The following is a 17,772-nucleotide window of genomic DNA, read 5'->3' on the forward strand; positions in this document are numbered from 1 at the left end:
TTCTTTTCTGTCTTTTGACCTCCCTCACACCTATTTCTGCATGTCACCCCTCCCACCTTCCAAACTCCCACCATGCTGCCTTGGCTAGAGACCGACCAGCCCATTGGCATCCCTGGCCCACCCGCACCCCACATGCCAGCTCCCACCACCCACCATTATTTTTTCTTTTTCTATTTTCTTTCTTTCCCTTTCTCTTCTCTTTTCTTTCTCCCTTCCACCTAGCCCTGTACATCACCTGTCCTCACTTCTCACTGGCCCACAGATTTGTCATGCCCCCATTCACCAGCCCCTACCATGCTGCCAATTTTTTTTAATTATTATTATTTTTCTTTTTTTTTCTCATTCTTCCTTTTCTTTTTCCCTTCAACCTAGCCCTGTATGCCACCCCTGGCCCCTTCCCACCAGCCCCCGCCAAACCACTGCAGCCAAAGAGCCACCAGCGCACTGCCACTCTGGGTATGCCCTACCCCTACCTGCAGCTTCCCACTGCAATGCCATTTTTAATTCTTTCTTTTCTTTATTTTTCCCATGTAGCCCTGTATATCACCTCCCCTCCCTTCACACTGGCCCCTGGGTCCACCCCACCCCCACTCACCAGCAGATTCCATATTGCCACATTTTTTTCTTTTCTTTTATCTCTTTCTTCCTTTTCTTTCTCCAACCTGCCTAGTCCCATACACCACCTCCCCTGTCTTCCCGTCAGCCCCAGTCCTGCTGCTGCTGTTGGTAGAGATCCATTGGCACACTGGCCTGCCATTGCCCTGGGTCCATGCTCTCCCCAACCACCTGCTTCCACCACAATGTCATATTTTTTCTTTTATTTCCTTTCCTTTTATTCTCCTTCCCACCTAGGCCCATACGTCACCTCCTCTCCCTTCTGACCAGCCCCAGGTTTGCTGTCCCCCCACTTGCCAGTTCCCACCATACTGACATTTTTTTTCTTTCCTTTCTCCCTCTTACCTATCCCCTATGTCCTCTTCCCACCTGCCTCTGGGTCTGCTCCACCCCCACTCACGGGCCCTCCCATGTCACAATTTTTTTTCTCTTTTTCTTTTCTCTCTTTCTTCCTTTTATTTCTCTCTACCACCTAGCCCTGCACACCTCCTCTCCCCCTAGTCACCAGCCTCTGCTGCTCTGCCATGGTTAGAGAGCCATCAGCCCACTGCTGCTTCGGGTCCAACCTGCCCCTACCACAGGCTCCTTGCTGCACCACCATATTTCTCTTTCTTTCTTTTTTTTCCTTTCTCTCACCACCTAGCCTCGTAAGTACCTCCCCACCCTTCCCATCAACCCCTGGTTATGCAGTGCCCCCACTCACTGGATCCCATAGTACCACCACTTTTTTCCATTTATTCTCTTTTTTTCTTTCTTACTCCTCTTTCTTCCTCCCACCTAGCCCCACACACTACCTTCCTCTGTTTCCCACTGGCCCCCACCATGCTGCTGCAAAAAGAGTACCACTGGTGCACTGGGCCACCACTACCCTGGGTCCACCCTGCCCCCACACACCAACCCAAATTGCACATTTATTTTTTTTCTTTCTTTCTTTTCTTTCACCCTCCTACCTAGCTCTGACTGACACCTCCATCCCCTTCTCACCTGCCCACAGGTCTATCCTGCCCCCAACCACTGGGTACCACCACACAGCCCCCATATTTTTTCTCTATATTTTCTTTCTTTTCTCCCTACCATCTAGCCCCATGAACCACCTAATCCTCCTTCCTGCTGGCTTCTGACACATTGCCACAGCTAGACAGTCCCTGGAGCTCAGGCCCACTGCTGCACAAAGCACCCACCAACTCTCCCCTCCTACCACTCGATCAACTGATGAATGGTGGAAATGAGGCTGAACCATTCCCCATTTGACATCTCCACCTAACTGGTGAGGGGTTGTGAATGCTCCCACAGTGCTGGACAAAGTCAGAAGGCAAACAGTGCCTTTCCAGTCAGTCCTCAGCCACCTTGACAAACCTTTGTATGGCTAAGTGGGCTTGGCCTGCCTGCGGCTGCCCTACCCACCTGAACAAGGTGGTGAAAGCTATCATGCCCATGCACAAACAAGCAGTGAATCATACTTGGTCTACCCACCCTGACATATCAAAACAAAAAAGCAGGATGAAACAAATCAACAAAGAAAGAAAATAATATCTGATGTCTTGGAGAGAGCTGACAATGTCAAAAAACATAAAAAGCAGAACAAGATGGCTCCAGCACATGACCAAAATAAAGAATCAGATAAACTCCCAGTAGAAGAAAAAGCAGTGTAACTACCTGGTATGGAATTCAAAAGACTAATATTTAGGGATCTCCAAGAGATTAGGAAAGAGATCAAGGAAAAGACAGACAAAATCAAGAAAACATAGCCAAAATCAAGGAAAACACAAACAAAGCAATTTAGGAAAATAATGCAAAAGCAAAATGTCAAAATAAATAAACAATTAGAAACACAAAAACAGCAACTAGAAATCCAAAAGATAAATAACAAAATTTCAGAAATGGACAACTCAGTAGAAGGTTTTAGGAGAAAATTTGAAACAATGGAAGACAGAATCAGCAAGACTAAAGACAAATCCATGGAATCCGCTTTAAGGAAAAATCAGAGAAAGAATGAAGAAAAATGAAGAAAACCTAAGAATTATGTGGAAAACAATCAAAAGCAAAAATTTGCACATGAAAGGAGTTCCAGAACACTGAGAGAAAATAGAAAACACACAGAAGATGGTTGAAGATTTGTTGGCAGAAACTTTCCAAATATCATGAAAAATGAAAAGCTGACCATTCAGGAAGCCCAAGGAACCCTTTTGGATAGACCCCAAAAGAAAATCACCAAGGTATATCATAATCACACTTGCCAAAACCAAAGACAAAGAAAGAATCCTGAAAGGAACTCAAGAAAAACAAAGTCACATAAAAAGGGGAAACAATAAGACAGCTGTGATTACTCAACAGAAATCTCGCAGGCAAGAAGGCAATGGGATGATATGAATAAAACCTTGAAAGAAAAGCTGCCTACCAAGAATAATATACCTTGCAAAACTCTCTCTCAGATACAAAGGTGAAAATAGGACATTTCCAGATAAACAGAAATTAAAGGGATTCATAAAAACCAAACCAAGCTTCCAAGAAATATTAGAGTCCTTCAGTTAGATAACCAACAACATGAGACAACAACTGAAGTCTAGGACACAGAACAGCATCAGCCAGATACCAACTTAGGTAAAGAACTCTCGATAATAAAACAAATCTAAAAGACTTAAAACAGGGGAACAGAGATGTCAATCTGTAATTGACGACAATGTCAAAACAATAAAAGGGAGAATAAAATGTGTACATATGGAATTTTCAAAGGGAGAAGAAGTCAAGGTGATATCAAGTAATAAAAAACTGGTTCAAATTTAGGAAGATAAAGGTAAAATTCAAGGTAACCACAAAGAAAGTTAATAACCCTACTTATCAGAATAAAAAAGGAGAAAAACATAAAGACTCAGTAAACCCAAAATCTGTAATAATGAGAGAAGTGAAAAGAAAATCCGTAAACAAAAGGAAGTAAGCAAAGGAAAGTAAGAGGAACAGAGAAAACTTCAGCACCACAAAAAAAGAACTACAATATGACAGCAATAAACTCACATATATCAATAATCACACTGAATGTAAACAGCTGAAATGCACCTGTGAAGAGACAGTGACAGAAGGGATTAAAAAACACAACTCATCAATATGCTATCTACAAGAGATACACCTTAGACATAAAGACATAAATATATTAAAGATCAAATAATGGGAAAAAAATATATCAAGCAAACAGTAACCAAAAAAGGATAGGAGTGGCAATACTAATCTCAGATAAAGTACACTTTAAGGCAAAAATCAATGAAAGACAAGGAAGGACATTATATACCAATTAAAAGGACAATCCACCAAGAAGACCTAACCTTAATAAATATCTATAAGTCCAACAACAGGGCTCTAAAATACATAAAACAAACTCTAACAGCACTGAAAAGAGAAATAAACAGCTCCACGATAACAGTAGAAGACTTCGACACACCACTCTCAGGACAGAAAATGTAGAAAGAAGCTCAGGAAAGATACAGAAGATCTAAAGGCCACAATCAACCAACTTGACCTCATAGACAAATATAGGATACTTCACTCAGCATCAGCATAGTATACCTTCTTTTCCAAAGCACATGTAGCATTCTCCAGAATAGACCACATTTTATACCACAAAGCAGCCCTCAATAAAACCCAAGACGTCGAAATAACACAAAGTATTCTGTCTGATCACAACTTCATAAAAGTAGAAATCAATAACAGGAAGAACAAGGAGAAAAGAAAAAAAAGGAAATACATGGAAAAAGAAAAACACCTTGCTTAAAAACAACTGAGCAATAAAAGAACTCAAAGAAGGCATAAAAAAAGTCCTAGATCAAATGAGAATAAAAACACATCATACCAAAATCTTTGGGACACAGCAAAGGGAGTGCTCAGAGGTCAACTTACAGTGAAAAAGGCACACATCAAAAAAGAATGGGCCAAAAGCACAGTGTTAGCCCTAAAAATCTGTCAAATAGAAACAGAAGAACTATACAAGCTCATAGCCACCAGAAGAAAGAAATAAAGATTACAGCAAAAATAAATGAAAAAGAAGGAACAGAAAAACAATAGAATCAACAAGACCAAAAGATAGTTCTTTGAAAAGATGAACAGAATTGACAAATCATTGATCAAACTGACAAAAGAAAAACAAAAGAGGAAGCCAATAGCCCAAAGAAGAAATGAGATGGGGGACATTACAATAGAACCAACTGAAATAAAAAGGATCGTAGCAGAATACTATGAAAAATTATACTCCAAAAAATTCGAGAAACTAGAGGAAATGAACAAATTTCTAGAGACACACTACCTTCGTAAACTAGCACAAACTGAGACAGAAAACCTGAACAGACCCAAAAGAAGAGAAGAGATTGAAGAAATTAAAAAAAAAAAAAAAAATCCCAACCACACACACAAAAAAAACCCTGGTCAGACAGCGTTACTGGAAATCTACCGAACATTAATAGAATAGCTCAAATCAGTACTATTTGAACAATTTGAAAGCACAGAAAAGGAAGGAATACACCCAAATTCATTCTACAAAGCCAGCATAACCCTGACACCAAAGCGAGGCAATGACACCACAAAAAAAGAAAATTACAGACCAGTATCTCTCATGAATATAGATGCAAAAATTCTCAACTAAATTCTAGCCAATAGAATTCAACATTGTATCAAAAGGATAGCACATTATGACCAAGTAAGATTCAGACCAGTTATGCAAGGGTTGTTCAACCTTAGAAAATCAATCAATGTAATCTACCACATAAATACAACCAAAGAGAAAATAACATGATCATCTAAATCAGCACAGAAAAAGCATTTGATAAAGCCCACACCCATTCCTGATAAAAACTCTCAGCAACCTAGGAATAGAAGGGATATTCCTCCACATGATAAAGGGCATCTACACAAAACCAACAGCCAACATCACTCTCAAAGGAGAGAGGCTGAAAGCATTCCCCGAAATGGCAATAAGATACAGATGTTGTTTATCACCACGCCTTCCTAGCTAGAACAATAAGACAAGAAAAAGAAATAAAAGGCATCAAAATTGGAAAGGAAGAAGTAAAACTATTCCTATTCGCAGATGATATAATCCTACACATAAAGAACCCCAAAGATTCTACAAGGAACTACTAGAACAAATAAAAGATTAAGTAGAGTGGCATGATACAAGATAAACATACAAAAAATCAGTTGGATTCCTATACACCAACTTTCAAAAAGGAAATAAAGATAACAATACCATTCATAATAACCCCTAAAAAGATTAAATATTTAGGGTTAAATCTAACCAGGGATGTAAAAGACCTATACAAAGAAAACTACAAAACATTATTGCGAGAAACCAAAAGAGACCTACATAAATGGAAAAACATATGCTTATGGATAGGGTGACTCAGCTTTGTGAAAACTCAATTTTACCCAAAGGGACCTACAATATAATGCAATCCCAATTCAAATTCCAACAGCATTCTTTAACAAGAAGGGAAAACTAATCACCAACTTTATATGGAAAGGAAAATGGACCTGGATAAGCAAAGCATTACTGAAGAAAAAGAACAAAGTAGGAGTCCTCATACTACCTGATCTCAGAACTTATTATACAGCCACAGTAGTCAAAATAGCCTGGTACTTGTACAATGACAGACACATAGGTCAATGGAACTGAATCAAGAACCCAGACATAATTGCACCCACCTGTGGTCAGCTGATCTTTGACAGATGACCAAAGTTCACTGAATGGTAAAGACAGTCTTTTTAACAAATGGTGCTGACAAAACTAGATATTCATCTGTAATAAAAATGAAACAGGACCCATACCTCACACCATACACAAAAACTAACTGACTATGGACCAAAGGTCTAAATATAAAACCTAAATCGATAAACATCATGGAAGAAAAAGTAGAGTCAACATTAGGGGCCCTAACACATGGCATAAATTCAATACAAACCACTACTAACAATGCACAAACACCAAAATATAAACTAAATAACTGGAAGCTCCTAAAAATTGAACACTTATGCTCATCAAAAGACTTCCCCTAAAAAGTAAAAAGAGAACCTGAAGACTGGGAAAATTTTTTTGACCACAACATATCAGACAAGGGTGTAATCTCTAAAATCTAGAATACTTCAACACCTCAACAACAAAAAGACCAGTAATCCAATCAAAAAATGGTCAAAGGGTATGAACAGACACTTGACCAACGAAGACATTCAGGGGTCTAACAGACACATGAGGAAATGCTTGTGATCATCATCCATTACAGAAATGCAAATCAAAAATGCACTGAGGTATATCTCACCCCGACATTACTAGGACAAATTGAAAAAAAACAGAAAATAACAAATGTTGGAGAGGTTGCAGAGTGATTAGAACTCTAATGCACTGCTGGTACGAATGCAAAATGGTACAACCATTATGGAAAACAATATGGCGCCTCCTTAAAAAGCTAGAAATAGAAACACCATATGATCCAGCAATTCCACTCCTAGAAATATATCCTGGAGAACTAAGAGCCCTCAAACAAATAGACATATGCATACCCATGTTCACTGTAGCATTATTTACAATAGCAAAAAGATGGAAACAACCTAAGTGTCCATCAGCAGATGAATAGATAAACAAACTATGGTACACTACACACAGGCAATGGAATTCTACTTAATGATAAAGAATAGTGATGAACCTGTGAAACATCTCACAACATAGATGAATCTGGAGGGCATTATGCTGAGTGAAATAAGTCAGTAACAACAGGACAAATATCGTATGAGACGACTATTATAAAAACCCAAGAAAAGGTTTACACAGAAAAAAACTATCTTTGATTGTAGAGTGAGGGGAGGGATGTGAAGGGGAAGTCACTAACTAGTTAGCAGACAAGTTTTAACCTTGGTGAAGGGGAAAACAACACACAATATAGGAGAAGTCAGCACAACTTGACCAAGACAAACTCATAGAAGCTTCCTAGACACATCCAAACATCTTGAGAATTGAGTTACTGGAGTTGATGGCTGGGGACCATGTTCTCAGGGGACATCTATGTCAATTGGCATAACATACCTCATAAAGAAAATGTTCTACATCCTACTTTGTTGAGTAGTGTCTGGGGTCTTAAAAGCTTGTGGGCAGCCACCTGAGATACCTCCATTGGTCCCATCAAGGTTGGAGCAAAGGAGAATGAAGAAAATCAAAGACACAAGGAAAATATCAGTCCAAAGGACTAATGGGCCACATGAACCATAGTCTCCACCAGCCTGAGCCCAGAAGAACTAGATGGTGCCCAGCTACCACCAGCCATCACTCTGACAGGGATCACAATAGAGGGTCCAGACAGAGCAGGAGAAAAATGTAGAACAGATTCACAAAAAAAGGCCAGACTTACTGGTCTGACAGGGACTGGAAGAACTCCCAGGAATATGGTCCCTGGACACTCTGCTAACTTAGAATTGAAACACTCCCAAAGTCCATGTTTCAGCCAAAGTTTAGACAGGCTATGCTAGTCATCTAGTGCTGCTATAACAGAAATACAACAAGTGGATGGCTTTAACAAAGAGAAACTTATTTTCTTGAAGTCTAGTAGGCTAGAAGTCCAAATTCAGGGTGTCAGCTCCAGGGGAAGACTTTTACTCTCTTTTGGCCCTGGAGGAAAGTTATTCTCATCTATCTTTCCCTGGACCAGGAGTTTCTCTGCACAGGAACCCCGGGTCCAAAGGATGTGCTATGCTCCTAGTGCTTCTTTCTGGGTGGTATGAAATCTCCCCCTCTCTGCTCACTTCCTTTCCTTTTATCTAAGATATAATGTGGTGCAGGCCACACCCCAGGAATGTGAACTTAGTAGGGTGTTACAATTCCACTCTAATCCTCTTTAACATAAAATTACAATCACAAAATGGAGGACAATACTGGGAATCATGGCACAAGCAAGTTGACATGTATTTTGGGGGGACACAATTCAATCCATGACACAGGCCTATAAAACAAACAATAACACATGTGAGGAATGTGCTTCTCAGTTTAATTACGTATATGAGACCAAATGGGCAACGCCTGCCCAAATGCACAGATGAGAAGACAGGAAGGGACAGGAACACTGGAGGGGTAGACACAGGCAACCCAGGGTGGAAAGGGAAAGGGGAAGAGTGCTAAAACAATGCAGTGATCATGAACAATGTCACAAAACAATTTGTGTATAAATTTTTGAATGAGAAACTAATTTGCAGTCTAAAGTTTCTCCAAAGCACAATAATCTAAAAGAAATAAATGTCTGTCCTTATAAGCTAACCAATTTGTGGTACTCGGTGATGGCAGACCTGGAAACAAATATAATGCCCTTTTGAGAGTTTCTATGCCCATGGAGTAGGGTCAGATAGGAGCCTTTATAGGCCTTGCATATTAAAAGTATTATAATGTCCCTTTCCATAAATAGCTACTAAATAAAAGCCATACTAAGTTATAAAACCAAAAAACATACATTCTGAGTTTAAACACTTCTTTATAATTCTGATTGCAAAATTCTGCATGGGCTTAAGAAAACTGAACTTTTCCCCCTGATTTTTGCCCCTGGGTTGATGGTTCTCTAAGCTCATGCTTCACCTGTGCTATCAGCGTCCAGCAGAGCTGTGGACACACACGGGCTTTTATTTTGCTTTCTCAAACAACCAGCATATTCTTTACTGGGTCAATAGTCACAGTTCTTTGTGTTTCAAGGTTTCCCAAACCAGGTGTTCGATTTTGTCACTGTTATACTGGGCAACTCAGGACCAGTTAGTTTACCAGCAAGTGACAAAATGGATCGGCTAGTCTAACAAGTCAGTCAGTTTTTCTCGCTGTGGTGACTTGCATGTTGCTGTGATGCTGGAAGCTACACCACCAGTATTTCAAATACCAGCAGGGCCACCCATGGTGGACGCATTTCAATGGAGCTTCCAGACTAAGACAGACTAGTAAGAAAGGCCTGGTGATCTATTTCTGCAAATGAGCCAATGAAAACCTTATAGATTACAACAGAACATTGTTCTACATAGTGCTGCAAGATGAGCCCCCAAAGGCAGTATAAAATAGCCACAACAACGGACTCAAACATACAATGATAGTGAAGATAACACAGGACCAGGAAACATTTCATTCCATTGTACGCAGGGTCGTCATGAGTTGGAGCTAACTTGAAGGCAACTAACAACAGCAACAATAACAATCTAACGTGGACGAGCCCTAATGAGGTGCCCTGACAGGACCCCTGAAGAGTCAGTCTTCCATTCCAGAAACAGCTAAGGGCCAGTGTCTTCCCACGTGATGCAGTTGCCTTGGAAAATAGAGTTAAAATACCCAGTGTGAGAAATCAGATTTCACCCTGCTCTGACTTTGCCAGCTAACCCAGTGCTCTGAGCTTCCAGGGCAGCTCAGAGGCTAGTGTCTGTAAGACTGAAACACGTGATACTCTATATTTACACCAGGAAAATCTATCAATTGAACCCAAACGTCTCCTGGGTTACTGGTCAGGTTAGTTTGTATTTGCTCCACTCAAACTCCAGAATGGGAATAGATGTGCAGGAGATTTATTGAGGGGGGGAGCCAGGGTAATCACAGAGTATTCAGACCACAAGGCAGGTCTGACAAATATGAGAAGAGACAGGGAAGGAAGGAGAATTTGGGGTAGGAAAAGTCTTGGCCTGTAGTGCAGCTCCAAGTAAGGTTAGACTGGTGTGATGCTGAGTCCTCTAGTCAAAGACACCCACAGAATTTGAGTTCTTATCTCAATAGCATGTGGCTGCCTTAGTGCTTTTGCCATCTCAGCATGGCTACAAGCAGCCCAAGTGGAGCTGTCTCAGCGGGAGTGCAGGGGTGGATGCAGAGGGCAGCCACTGGGGCCCTCAGTCACTTGTCCTTCCAGAAGCAGACCTCAGCGGTGCACATTCATGGCCACCATGTTGGCCATCATCATTCTTGTACAGATGCTACAATTACTGCATCGGCTTTTTCTTTTTAATACCAGGGCCTGTGATAGAGAAAATCCCTATGCGTAGGAGTATGAGAAATATGAGGCCATTTGTTATGTAAATCACACAGACCTGCTGATCCCCTGGAAAATGTTTGTACGTCGGACTAGAACTGAGAACTAAAAATAAGAAGAGGGTTTTCTAAGGCTATCTCTTTATTGACTTTAGCTTGGAGCCCTGGTGGCATGGTGGTTAAGAGCTCGACTGCTAAGAAAAGGTCAGCAGTTCGAATCCACCAGCCACTCCTTGGAAACCCCGTGGGGCAGCATTACTCTGTCCCGCATGGTCACTATGAGTCAGAATTGACTTGATGGCAACACTTTTTTTTTTTGAGGGGGTGGGATGTGAGGAGACTCTAAAGGTACAATGTATTTAGAACATGAACTTCATGGGACAGGAAACTGCAGGAATACCAGCTTAGGTAATCTGTTGTTTCATTCTGTGCTCTCACCTCACATAGGAGTGGAATGGCTGGGAACTGACAATGAGCTGACTGTGAGCCTTAGAAGCCTGTACTCCATATGTTATATTTTGTTTACTCCCCTTTCAGCCTGTCCTGGCATTAAACAAGGGCCTTTAGAAAGTTCTAGTCTTCAAATAAAATTCAAGAACTCAGAAAATAATTTTTGTTAGCTCTGGGGACAGAGTTTTAGAAAGAAAGCCAATGCAATGGTGCCATGGTAATAAAAAACAGCAAACTCAGAGGGAAAGATAAAATTTAGGAGGAATAGAGACAGATAGACTTGGCCATACTTTGTCTTACCTGGGCAGCCTCCTAGGAGTACTAACACTTTGGAGAGTCTGCATTTTGCTTTAATAAGGAAATCAATTCTCTTGGTTAGATTATAAAATGTATGCATATTAGTGAACCTAGGCTTGTTATGCAACACTTTCTAAACAGAGTTCCATAACCAGTATCATAGATTCAGGACCTCAAAAACTATTAACACAGTCACTCAAAGGCAGCAGCTCCAGCCTGAGGTCAGAGACCTGGTTTACTTCAGGAGTATGAGTCTGAATTGACTCAACAACTGGTAGTAAAACAAACAAACAAAAAAACATTAGGTTATCCAGTAGAAACTAAGCACTCAACAAACGGTATCTTCCCACCTGCCTCTGCGGTTGAAGCTGAAGAGGTTATCTTCTTGGTTAGATATTCAGAAGAGTCAGAAGGTCAGGAAAACAGACTCTCTTATTCAAGTCTGTGAAGAAGTAAATGTTGAATAAACAAACAAATGCAAGGTACACTGAGTAGGTGAGAATGTAGACCAATTTCAGTCTCACCTTCTAACATTCTATACACCCAGTGAGATACAGAGCTGGGTCTCCAGCAGTGGGACAGAACAGCAGATATGGCCGAAGGCCTCTTCCCAAACCAGCTCAAGAAAGCAGGAGACGTAACAAGGGCACTTGATTTCCTCCACTTGCTTCGAACTGAGCTTTCATCCCTCCAGCTGACAGATTAGTGTTAATTCCTTATGTTTGTTAGTGTTTCATAGCTTTCAAAGCAATTGTACGTATGTTATCTTGTCCAAGATTCATAACAGACCTGTAAAATAGGAGCTACATGTATTGTCTCCAGGATACTGAGGCTCAGAGTACTTAATACATTCAAAGTCAAACATCAAAGGAGTGTTAGACCTGAAATAATGTTGATAAAGCAACAATAGAAACCATTTGTTGAGTGCTTATTTTTTACTGCATATCTAGCATTTTGTTTGTTTGTTTTACTGTCAGTTGTCATCTAGACAATTCCAACTCATTCGACCCCAGTGTGTTAGGGTAGAACTGTGCTCCACAGGGTTTTCAATGGCCAATTTTTCTGAAGTAGATCACAAGGCCTTTCTTCCAAGTGGTCTCTAGGTGGACTCAAATCTCCAAACTTTTGGTCAGTAGCTGAGTTTGTTAGTTGTTTGTACCACTCAGGGACTCCTTTAGTGTTTTACATAGATTACCTCTCATTATTAAAAGAACCTAGCAAAGGAGGTATTCATTCTGTACCCTTGAGAGCAAGCAGCAAAGTGCTTTTCGTATATAGACCCTCAAGGAACATTATCAGATTGACTGGTTGAAGAGAGGAAAGACAGATAATGTGCTGACTGAGTCTAAACTTATTAAACTTTTAGGGAAAGAATCAAAATTTTAAAGAACCGTAATTAAGCAGCAAACAGAAAAGGAAGGGAATTTCATCTAATTGGGAAACTTGAGTTTTCCAGCGTGCTGACTATTATATTCAAGCATACATTGTCAACTTTATTTTCACCATTTATTAAATCATAGTTGGTCTAACTCTTAGGTAGAGTTAGATATGCCATTGTTTGCATTCTTCAGATCCCCAAATCCTTCCCGATCCATCATCCTATAAGTGACATTCTACAATTGTAGCCTACAGGCTTGTAGTCTAAGCGTAATCTAATTAAAATAGAAAATAACCTTACAAGTAGTCCTAGTTTGACCTGTCAGCTATTGTTAACACCTTAGTGAAAATAAAGAGTATGAGCACAGGCATCGGTTAGAGAGGAAGGCAGGAAAGTAAGGTAATTGAGTCTCAACAGAAGGAAGAAGAAAACAACACAGAAAAGAGGCAGGACTCAGTGGTTAAGAGCTATGGCTGCTAACCAAAAGGTTGGCAGTTCAAACCCACTAGCTGCTCCTTGGAAACCCTATGGGACAGTTCTACTTTGCCGTACTACTGTCTCTATGAGCTGGAATTGACTCAACAGCAATGGGTTTGGTTTGGTTTTTTGGTCTGACAGATCTGGCCTGAAAGCAAATTCATGCACACTCACACTTCCAGTTATTTCACTCATTACTCCCTGTAACGAAGTGCATTGTGTACTCCCCAAAATATGTGTTGAATTTCCTATTCCTATACCTGTAAATATAACCCTGTTTGGAAATACGGTCTTCTTTTGTTATGTTAATGAGGTCATTCCTTATGTTTTTTCAGTGTTTCATAGTGGGTGGCTCTTAAATCTAATCACTTCTGAGTTACAAAAAGAACAGAATAGACACAGAGACACACACAGGGGAAGACAAACGCCAAGGAACACTAACGAAACCAAAGGATTGATGGCAACCAGTCACCAGAAACTAAAAGAGAAGCCTATTAAAAGAATCAACATGGCTGAGACCTTGATTTGGACTTTTGTCCTGTACAGCTGTGAGAAAATAAATTCCTGTTCTTTAAAGCCAGTCAGTTGTGGTATTTCTATTATGGCAGCACCTGGTAACTAAGACACTCCCTTACAACTTCACCAAATTCTTATCCCTCCACTCCCCTCACTCTTACACACACAGAGAGAGAGAAAGAGAGATAAAAGAACCAATATTCTCCTAACTTACTCCCAGGATATGACTCGGACACTAGGGAAAAATCTGTCCCTAGCATGGTTCACTCTACAATTTAATAAAAGTAAAACAACCAGCATGATAATGGCAATGAAGCAAAACCTCCTAAAATTGCGTGGAAAAATAAAAGGGAAAAAAATATACTGACTTGGAAGACATTTTCTCACTAAAATGGCTTAAAAGGTTCCTTCTGTTGTTCCTTTGCTGGGAAGGCTTAAATAGCGCAGTCAACGAAATACCTGGGAGGGTTAGGGAAAGATATCCTTGGAAGAAGGGTTGGGGTTAAATATCCCTTGAGATGCTCTTCCATCTCCAAAAATAGAATGGCTTTGCATAGGAAAAAAGTATATATGTATTAACGGACTGACGGTGTGTTCTATGGTTTGGAACGTGACCCTAGGAGTTCTTTTCCATTATTCTTCAAATCTCACTCTTCAAATCACAGCTTAAGCTTCTTGTTCTCCAGAAGCCTTCCTAGGAGTCTCTGGATGGTGCAAAACATTTAAGCACTTACCTACTAACCAAAAGGTTGGCGGTTAGAATCCATCCAAAAACCAGTCAGAAGAAAGGCCTGTTGATATACTCCTGAAAAATCAGCCACAGAAAATTCTCCGCAGCACAGTTTTACTTTGACACTCATGAAGTCACCATGAGTTGGAGTCAACTCAACAGCAAATTGTAGAAGCCTTCCGAGTTCTCGAAAACCTAGAGGGATTCCGCCCTTCTCAGAAATCCTAGTGTGCATTTGACTTATAGACTGATATAACAGAGGCAGCAAGTTACAGCTATTGTTCATGGAGCACTTGGTGGTGCTGTTTTGCTTTTAAGAGCCCAATAAGCAAGACTATGTAGTCCCAACTACATTTTGGGAATCACTTAGTCCCATCACCTAAGGAGCTGATTGAGGCATCCTGAGCATTCTGCTCTGAATCCTTACAGCCATCAGAGCTGCCCTTGGTCCATTGGTTCAGCACACAATGAAATATTCAGGAAATGCAGCCTTAGTGATACAAGGGTCTGGGACCTGGGAGATCTGTGTGTCTGCCATTGGCGTTATAGTCCATTTGGTGCCTCCAGCCATACCAAGAGGGATTCAATCATAAAAAATAGATATGTTGGCAACTCCTGGATGCTGGGGAACATAGTTGCTTGGACTACTGACTAATTTTGCTAGGAAATTGAGCCAGGTATAAAGGCTGGGATGCAGCTTTTGGGACCCCACCTGGGTGCAGGTCAGTAGATATAGTGATCAGCCATGTCAGTGTACCTTGGATTGCCTTTGGAATGTAGGGTTTTTAATTTTAAAACTAGAATAGTCATGGTCCAACTGGATTGAGTTGGTCACCCTAGCCACAGAGAGCTAGGGCAGAGTAAGGATCCCCAGGAATGAGGACTATTTTCTGGCCTGTGGACAGAAGGCACACAGGAGGCCCACCAACACAATACCGTGCCAAGATTGGACCAGGAAGGAGGAGAGACACTTGAGTTGTGGAAGTATCTTCCTAAAGAATGAGATCCCCATACTACAGAGTATCTCTAGGCTGGTTTAGAAGGATTCTATGGCATCAATTCATGTCCATGATTGGAAACTTCCTGCATACAGTTCCCAATCAGGAAGGAATGAGGACATAACAGGAAGAGCCTCCAAATCCCCTGATCAATGATACCTAAAAACAGCACTGGGGGCCCAGCAGAGGACCATGCTATTGACACCCCCAGGGTTCCCAGACAGCTGATAGTGCCAGCCCTTCATCAGAGAAATGACTGCAGCTTGGGCTCATGAGTGTATGGAAGTTTCCCAGTGAGTACCTCCACCTGGAAGGTGGGTGCATCAATGAACACACCCTGAAAGCCCTAGGTGATCATATGTTATGGCTGGGTTTCTTTACCCAGACTTCATTTCAGAGTGTGGGATCAGCCTTTGTGCCAGTGAGGAAGGTGGGATACCAAAGGGCGAAATGTTTTGTGGCCTCATCCCCTTGAAAGTGAGACAGCTCCAAGGAGCTACAAAAGGTGCTTTAGGAGACAAGCATCGGCAACGCAAGGTTTTCATCCCTAAGTTAGAGCCTCCAAAGTCCTGGTGCTATGCCATGAGCAAGTGAAGTCTCCCAGGCATAATATTTAGCAATTTATCACCTTGCTCTCCCTGAAAAGGAAAAAAAAAAAAACCTGGCCACAGGAAAATCAGATCTCCAGATTTCCAACATTTAGGAACCATTCAGGAGGTGGGAGAGACAACTGTTACAACCTACTTGTAGCCATCGGTCAGCTGCGGTTCTTAGGAGCACCCAAACTGAACGTGGGTGGCACAGCTCTAAAATGTTCTCTTCAATTTCTTCTAAATCTTCCACACACAATAAAACTTGACCACTTGCCAAGGCAGGGCCCAGCCTCCTCCAGCTCTGATTTCCAGTACCCAATACACCCTGGTGGCGTAGTGGTTAAGTGCTATGGCTGCTAACCAAAGGGTCAACAGTTCATATCCACCAGGCGCTCCTTGGAAACTCTATGGGGCAGTTCTACTCTGTCCTGTGGGGTCACTATGAGTCGGAATCGACTTGACGGCACTGGTTTTGGTTTGGATTTTTGGTAATGGTCAGAAGCTCCACATCTCATTTCAGGGTGATATTACCCTGCAAGCAACGTGCTTTTAAAAATTCTGGACTTTCACACACATCTTGAAGAAAACAATCCTTCTGGATTTTTGCTTCAAGTCAGTGACACCTTTGATGGTGCTGGGTAATTGAAAAGGGTATTTAAGAAGGTCTGGAGGCTTTCCAGCGCTGTAAGATTTGCAAACACTATACGGAATCCGTAAGCAAACAGAACTTACAAAGAACCTCTCCCCTCTGGAATTATTCAAGGATCCAATTTGAGATTTTTAGTTTATTCTGAGATAATGCCAGAAGGCCTTGAAAATAAGAACAAAGTAGAGTGGGGGGTTGTGGGCTAGGCGGGGAGGGAAGTTGCTTTCTGGTAAAGAAAAAAAAGGCTGTGCTCTGGTTACTTATCTGGGATGGTCTGTGTGTGAGGTGATGAGACCTCTGGCAGGCAGTTAAAAAAAAAGCAAAAACTGCTCCTGGGACACGGAAATATGCCTTGGCCCTTCTGAGCAAAGAGGAGGATTTCTGGACTCATCTTTTTAAAAAAAGTGTACCTCCTGAGAGTAGGCAGTCTGAATGATTGGGTTGCCCCCAAGTAATTTCTAGTAAAATCTGTGTGTCTGTGTGTGTATGTGCGTGTGTGTGGTGTTAAGTGCATGAGTGTGTATGTGTGGTGTGTGTGTATGGTGTGATTATATGTGAACATGTGTGTGTGCTGAGTGTATGTGTACGTGTGTGTATGTGGGGGCTCTGGGTTGTGTGAGTGTGAGTGTGTGGTGTGTGTGTATGGTATGTAGTATGTGCGAGTGTGTGTGTGTGGTGTGTAAGTATGTGTGTGTATGTGTGCATATGGTATGTGGTGTGAGTGTTGTGTATGTGTGTGTATCTGTTTATGTGAGTGTGTTGTGTTTGAGTGTGAGTGTGTGTATCTGTTTATGTGAGAGTGTGTGTTGTGTGCGTGTATGTGTGTAGTTCCTTGGTGGCGCAAACGGTTAAACATTTGATTACGAACTGAAAAGTTGGGAGTTTGAACCCACCCAGTGGCCCAAGGGAGGAAAGGCTTGGCAATCTGCTTCTGAATGATTACAGACATTGAAAAACCTATGGAGCGCATTTCTACTCTGAAACGCATGGGGTTGCCATGAGTTGGAATCAACTCAACGGCAACCGATTTTTACTTTTGGTGTGTGAGTGTGTGTGGTGGGTGTGT

This window comes from Loxodonta africana, chromosome 1, assembly GCF_030014295.1.
Source record: "Loxodonta africana isolate mLoxAfr1 chromosome 1, mLoxAfr1.hap2, whole genome shotgun sequence".
NCBI lineage: Eukaryota > Metazoa > Chordata > Mammalia > Proboscidea > Elephantidae > Loxodonta > Loxodonta africana.